Source organism: Dendrobium catenatum, unplaced genomic scaffold (assembly GCF_001605985.2).
Source record: "Dendrobium catenatum unplaced genomic scaffold, ASM160598v2 fragScaff_scaffold_1297, whole genome shotgun sequence".
Taxonomy (NCBI): domain Eukaryota; kingdom Viridiplantae; phylum Streptophyta; class Magnoliopsida; order Asparagales; family Orchidaceae; genus Dendrobium; species Dendrobium catenatum.
In genome coordinates, this window is record NW_021319759.1 from 1231424 (window position 1) to 1239803 (window position 8380).

The following is an 8380-nucleotide window of genomic DNA, read 5'->3' on the forward strand; positions in this document are numbered from 1 at the left end:
GACTCTTTCAAAAAAATTTCACTACTTAATCTTGGAGGAGGTTGAAACATCACCATTTTATTTTTAGTAAATGCTTTTTTATTTCACCTAAAAGGATGACTTGGAGGTAAAAATATTCGATGACAATTGAACCAAGTGTTCTTCCTACCATACTTTAAAGTGAATGATTTTGTATGTTCCATATAATATGAACAAGCTAACTTGCCTGAAGTGTTCCAACCTGAGAGCATACCATATACAGAAAAGTCCCCAATTCTCCAAAGTAATGCTGCTCTTAGTGTAAAGTTCTGTTTGGTGGAGATATCATATGTATTTACTTCCTCTTCCCATAATGAATTTAAATCATCAATTAACGGTTGTAAGAATACATCAATCTTCACTTTTGAATTATGTGGCCCTAGAATGATAAGTGACAGAAACATATATGGAGTAGTCATACACAACTCTAGAGGTAGATTGTAAGTAGTGAGTATCACGGGCCAACATGAGTACGGTGTAGCAGACTGACTGAATGGAGTAAAACTATATGCGCATAAATCTAATCTGACATTTCTTGATTCTGCCACAAATGTGGGATGTGTACGATCAAAGTGTCTCCAAGCCTCTACTTCTGATAGATGTGTGATAACACCTTCTTATGGAATGTGTTCATTATGACATCTCATATGTGCAGCAGATCTCATGGATACATATAACCGTTGTAGTCTCGGAATTATTTGAAAGTAGAACATCCTACTGACAGGCACATCCTTCAGCTTCCTTCTACTATCAGATTTTGGTTTAAACCTTGGTGATTGCAATGACGACATACAATCTCTGACAAATCTTCTTTAAAGTATAACATGCATCTATTGACACAATAATCTATCTTTGTGTATGTCAAACTAAGTTTGGAAACTAACTTTTTTGTCCGATATAAATCTGTAGTAATTAAATTATATGTTGGATTGATTTCCTTAAGCATGCCAATAAATTAATTAAAACATTCACGTGCAACATTATATTCTTCCTTGATGCTTAACATCTTCACAATATCAGATAACTCTGAGTGAGTGGTGCACCCTCTCCAGATTGGTTGCTGGGTAGCATGCAACAAATCATAAAAATTCTGTGTCTCCTTATTCGGTAACTCTTTTACATTTTGTTCAAATTATAATCCAGTTGCATCATGAACTAATTCCTCAATATTTGATTGGATATTTTCAGTCTCAGCTATATTAGTGCTTGTAGAAGAATCGCATTGATAATCAAATTGTGATTCGTACTCATCATGAGAAGTCCAATACCAATACCGTGGCATGAATCCTCTGCGATACAGACCAACAGTTACATCATCTGGTTCTAGGTGCATTAGATTTTTATGTTTAGAACATGGACATCAAAACTTTCCTTCTGATATGAAGCTTGGTAGTTGTTTCGCTTGCTGAATGAAAATGTTCACCCCATTAATGAATTCCTCTGTTAATGTCTTTCGTCCTTGAGATAATCGGTTATACATCCAACTTTTTTGATTTCTAATATCCAGAACCTATATATAAGAGCAAATAAGTAATGGATTTTCGCTCAAGTAGATGTAAAACTGAATATATAAAGATGTAAAAAGATAGGGTACTTGTAGAAAATTATGATCATTTAGTATTGTCTCTAAGAGTAAAAACACTCATCCATGTACATGAGCATCCTCATCTCTGCAATACTTTTCTATCAATCACATAATAGGCCTGAAGCATTCCTCCACTATCACACAATAGACCTGAAGTATTGTCTCTAAGAGTAAAGACACTCAGCCACTTAAGTATCCTCATATCTACAATACTCAACTTAATTTTTTACTTCTCTTTTTACATCTCCACTTGAAATATGATCAATTTGTATCCTAACTAAAAGGGTCAAACCACTTATCCACCGAAGCATCTCATCTCTGCAACACTTAACTTAGTATTATGCTTCTATTTTTATGGCCAACATTTGGCAACATAAAGCATTGCAAGTCTCAACACCATCTTATAGAATTTTCACTTATGTTTGAGGGGGACTTTTCTATAACATAATAATCCTGATGCATTCCTCCACTTCAACCATCAAACTTGAATTCTGCTGATAATATCCCCTTCAATTTCACTGTCACTCTAAACAATAGATCCAAGATATCTAAAATGTCTACTCTTATTATTGACTTGATCGTTAAAAGTCACAATCTTATCTTTAGGTCTAGCGCTACTAAAATTATACTCCATATATTTAATTTTAAATCTATTAAAGCGAAAACCTTTAGACTCTAAAGTTGACCTCCATAATTCAAGTTCACCTTAAACTCCCTCTCTAATCTTATCAACAAGAAGAATATCAACAACAAAAATAATACATAAAGGTCCATCCTCTTGCGAATGCCTATTGAGAATGTTTTAAACCCTAAAGCAAAAGATATGGACTTGAGGCAGATCCTTGATGTAATCCACACAAAATAGGAAAATACTAGGTCAAACCACCTTGTGATTGAACACAAGTAATAGCTCATGCATATACCTTAAATGAACAAAAAAAAACCCTATCCTATATCAAATTACATAAACCACACAAAAAAAAAAACCAGGGGGAGGCGACGGGAGGGAGGCGACGGGGAGGAGGAAACTCACGGTGAAAAAGGGCTTTCCCCAGTGACGAATGCGATGATCGTCGGCGACGTCCGGTGATCGGCAACACAAGTCGGCGACGTCGATCTACGGCGGCGAGCGGACGTAGGGCGACGAGGGAGAGAAAAAGTTTTGAGAGAAACAAACGAAAGAAATGAGCAGCCGTCGGGTTCGTGTTCGGAAGTAAGGGTTTACACCGGCGGATTTTCCGGCGTCTAGGACGCCGGAAACATTTCCGGCTTAATATGCGTCGGTTTAAAGTCGTTGAGTAAATACGCTGGCATTTTTTCCGCCGGTACCGCGCCGGTAAGATTCAGCCGGTAATTTTTCGGAACAATAAATTACTGTTATTTACCGGCGTCTTTTGCGGCGCAAAAGCCATCGGTATTGTACCGGCGACATTTGCTCCGAAAATAACACCGTAGATATTCCTTCGCATTATGCGCCGCTGCAGGCGCCGTATTTTCCGTCGCAGCTTTGTCCGCCTGTAATTTCCGCTGGTAAACACGTGTTTTCCTGTAGTGAATGCTAGGATGAAAGCATTGTAGCGCTAGGCAAATAATTATAGCACTTTAAATATAAAATGTTTTACTATTTAATTCATTTGAGCGCCACATGTAGCCGAAGCATGAGAGGGAAGGAGATGGATTGGAAGAGAAAAGAGGCATTTTGAGATGCTTCAACCCATTTTTAGCCGTCGGCTTAGTTTGAAAAGTTGTCTGAATCGAGATAGGTCACACTATGCCTATCTTATTTTTAAAAAAAAAATCAAATTTTTTTATTAAATTTATAATTTTGTTACTGAAAAATGAGAATAACTTTATCCTTGAAAATTTTTTATAACATAACTTTTTATATATTTTAAAGACTGAGATTATGAACATTCTCAATATTTTTTTGGAAAATTTTATCTAGCATTTTGGAAATTGTGCAATTTTCATCAAATAGAAAAAATTTAAACATCTAAAAATAATGTTATAATACAATTAATTATATCTTAAAATAATATTTTACAAATCAATAAAAATTTAATTATATTTTAAAACTATAAAATTTTACTCAGTATGAATTTTTGTTGCCTACTATTATAGAAAGTTATGCAATTATGATACATACTCAACAACACAACAACAATAACAACAACAACAAGCATTTGTCTCACTGCGTGGGGTCGGCTATCTGAATCCTTTTTCGCCATTGTGTCCGGATAAAAGCCAAATTCTCATTTAATCTAATAAAAAAAGATCATTTCTAATATTTTTTAATCATGCCTTTTTAGGTCTACCTCTACCTTTCTTAACATAAGTCAAATCTAATACCTCAACTTTTCTAATCGGGTAATCGGAAGGCCTCCGTTTAATGTGACCAAACCAGCTAAGGCGACTCTCTCTAATCTTATCTTCCACTGAAGGTACTCCAACCTTTTCACGTAGATGCTCATTTCGTATCCTATCTCTAAGGGTCAAGCCACTCATCCACCTAAGCATCCTCATCTCTGCAACACTTAACTTAGTATTATGCTTCTCTTTTAATGGCTAACATTCAGCACCATAAAACATTGCAGGTCTCACCACCATCTTATGGAATTTTCTCTTAAGTTTGAGAGGGGCTTTTTTATCGCATAATAAGCCCGATGCATTCCTCCACTTCAACCATCCAACTTGAATTCTGCTGATAATATACCCATCAGTTTCACCACCACTCTGAACAATAGATCCAAGATATCTAAAATGTATACTCTTATTAATGAATTTATGATACATACTCAATTATGCTTTAATTACTATAATGTAATAAAATATGTGCATATATGACTGAATTATGACTATTAAGATATATAAAAAGTCAGAATCTCTTGAGATTCTATCTATGTCTTAGAATCTGGTGCCTATAAGGCATATTCTAGTGGTTATAAATCATGTTATAGTGCTTACATGCATGTTCTGTTATTATAATCACAAAAGATTATCATAAAATGTCAAATTCCTTTGAGGTTTTATCTGAATCCGAAGAAAACTATTATGTATTACTTTATATATGAATTTCAACTATTTAATTACTTAGGATTATTATGTGAATATTTGGATAACTAGTATGCTCTTATCTCTTTGCTTAATACGATAATTTATTAACCTACACTTAACTTCTTTTAATTTTTCTGAAAATGCTTAACAAAAAGAAATGTTTGCACTACATAAAAATCGACTATTACCAGCGATTTTATCTGGAAGAAGTTGTTCTTTTTTAGTAGATTGAAAAGTTTCCAATTGATTTTCGGTGAAATTTTTTTTGCATGTAAAACCCGCACTGGAAAAGTTTTTCGGTGAAAATCGCTATTTTTTGGCGGTTGTTCGGCAAAAAAAGGCCATCAAAATAATAAAAGAATACCATAAGCCACCTACCAGCCTAGCCTGAGCGCTGCCCGCCCAGCCGCGTTGCTTGCTATGTGACACCCGTGGGATTCAACTCATAACTTGAAAAAATTCAAACGCTCAACCACTTTGCTGAAAAAGGAAATGTGTTATAAAGATTTCTCTTTTATATTTAAATGATTATTATATGAAAATTAAAAATCAAAATTAATTAAAATAAGTTATTGAATTAATGATTAATTAAAATAATTTATTAAATTAATAACAAATTAAAATAGTTTATTAATTAATTAAAAATAAGTATTTATTTTATTGATTTTATATAGTCATGATTATTTTATTATACATTTTTATAACTTCTATTTATGGTGATGTATTGTAGTTTATACAATTTGATGAAATAAAAGAAATCTTATGAATGAGCTTATTTTCAGTACTTGAATGTTTTAATAGCTCTATAGTATGTTATTTAGTTAAAATGAATATTAGAAGAGAACTTTAAATATTTAAGAAATAGATTTTTAGGTTTGTGTGTCATAGCTCGACACAATAGAACATGTCCTAATTGGGTTGGGTTGTGACAATTTTTTTTTAATGAAAATAGGGTTGGGTTGTGACAATGTGTCCATAGATCAATATCTATAGGGTTGTCAATAAATAATAGAATTTATTATTTTTATAAGTATATTCTATATTATATAGTCATTTCATAACTCAACTAATTCTTATCATACAAATAGTGCGATTACCAAAGCATATCCTAATATGTCTTATGGTAACTACACCTTGAGTGAGTCTACTCTCATCTTGGACAATCTAATTGTCAATACCATCAATTATGCCTAAGATATCTTAGGCAGGTCGAGCCTAATGTGTTCTATATATCTTTGGTTGTCATATCCTTGAACTTTTGAGTCACCATCAGTCATATTGACCTCCTTTAACTTTTTTTTTAATGCGAAAAAAATGGGGCATCACTTTAAAGGGATATATGATGCCACCACAAGTATAATCAAAATATTTAATAGGAGATAACTTGTGCTTGCTAATCAAACTCTATGGACAATTTGACCCGTTGGTCATCTATTATTGATAAATTCTATACATCAAATTTGCTTGCGATGATAGAATCATGTGATCTGAATTCGGTTTAACATAATCCTCGTCTAAAATCCTAATTACAAATTCAACATCCAATCATCAATCCAACACATAGCGAGAACCTTAATCTAATGCAACCATGGTAGACAATTAAAATAAATTTTAATTGGATTATATACTAAAAAAAAATTCTATATTCTTACCTAAATCTACCTTTGAAACTTCATAATGCTCAAAATTCTTTTCCGTTATGCTAATAAAGTCTTTAACCATCTTCCGACTTGGATGTATGACATTAGGAAGTTTTGATTAAAAAAACTGATAAAAACCCATTTGTCTGTTCACAATGAAGTAGGTGGGCTGAACAGATCTTAACTGCCCATTTATTAAGCCCGTTTATTTTTTAATGCGAAGTTCTTTGCTTTGGGCCGTAGCTACAAGAATGAGCACAAGAAGCCCAAAGACAATGGAATGCATAGAAGAAGAAAGGCACCGCAACTGTTGGCAACCAAAACAAAATGGGAAGCCAATTGCTGATCTAATTTATATCAAAATGAATTTATGCTAAGATTAAAATATTTTATAATATCATATAATTCGTGTGCTCATTTTTATGTAATATTATATAATCGGTGATAGCTTATGCGCTAATTTTGATGCATATAAAAATAATTAGATTTGATCGAGTTTACATTTTAAAATACATTATTATTTTTACAATTGCTAATTCGGCCATCGCCACCTCTTGCCCTCCGTCTATTGCCCGCCTTCTCCCATTCCCGTTGGCAACCAATCAACATGGCTAGATAAGTTACTACTGCCAATCATCTTCACCACCAATTGTTGCCCGTGGTAACGAGTCATAAATATTGTTAGACTTTATGCTACATTTAATTTAAATCAAATTAAATGAAAATAATAATTATTTATATATTTTTAACACTGATCCAAATAATTAAAAAATGTTATAATTATATTCCTTTGCCCGTTATTCCACTTTCAGCAAATCGAAAGACCTGTAAAGGAACTTTTATTTCGTTCGGTGTAAGGATGTAGAGGAGCGTTCGGTTTTAGGCAAAAATGCGACTATAACGAGGTGTACCGAATTTTTCGAAAAAACTCGGTACACCTCGGTATAGGCACATTTTTACCTAAAACCGAACACTCCTCTACATTCGGTAGGAGGATGTAATAATTGTTCCCTGTAAAGGGATCAAAATTAGTCCAACTGACTCGACCCAAAGAAAAAACAAATCTATAAAGCGACTGATTTGTTTTTTCTCCTTACTATTTTGCACTAAGAAAAAGTATTTGATTTATTCACTTTTCGTTGCCCGTGCTTCACCTTCTCTAGATGAAGAGAGTAATTTAATTTTTTCAAAGATCTTTTTCCTCAATTGATCAAAAATTAATACATAAAATAAGGATTTATTTAATATATTGAGCTTAATCAACCATTAATATAGATAAACCAATGCTAAACACATGAAGAAAATAATAAGAACAGGAAGAAGAAATTTGTTTTTTATCTTAAAAAAGTAGTCTTTGGAAAGCATCTAAAGGCAAAGCGCAGAGTCGCCTTCTCGCAGTGAAGGCGATGGCTTCGATGGCCGCAGGATAAGAAAAAGCACTCGCCTGTACCAAATAGGCCTCAGTTCCTCTGCTGCTTCTGTATTCCCATTCAGGCAAAAAAATCAGCCACAATGAATGCCCTTTCTTCGTAATTGCCAGAGCTCTCTTCGTTTCTAATCTAATTCTTTTTCCTTCAAGCTTTCTCATGCACGATCATTTCCTCATTAAAGCCCGCCGCTTTCATCTTCCAATGCCTCTTCACAGAAATATAACCAAAGAATGGGCTTATGAATGGGCTTATGCCCCAAAATTTCCCAAAAAAAAAAGGAAATATAACCAGATATATGTCAATATGATATGTAAACCAGTTGCAGAATATATTTCTTTGTACCTGTTTCATGGAAATGGAAGGAAGAGCTGAGTATCTCTAGTCAACTTACATGAAAATCTCTCTCTCCCTTGTGATAAAGTTCTGAAAATATCGATAAAATAGTTTGTAAAGTTCTGAAGAGATTTGCGGGTGGGTTTTTGATGGGTTACGATGAAAATTTTAAGATATATAAATTTTTTGACGGATTTTAATAACTTATAAGAAAATATTTTTTTTGTAATTTAAATAATTAATAATTGTATAGCTCATTTTAATTAATTACTAATTTATTTTAATTAATTATTAAGTTAATAAATATTATAATTAATTAT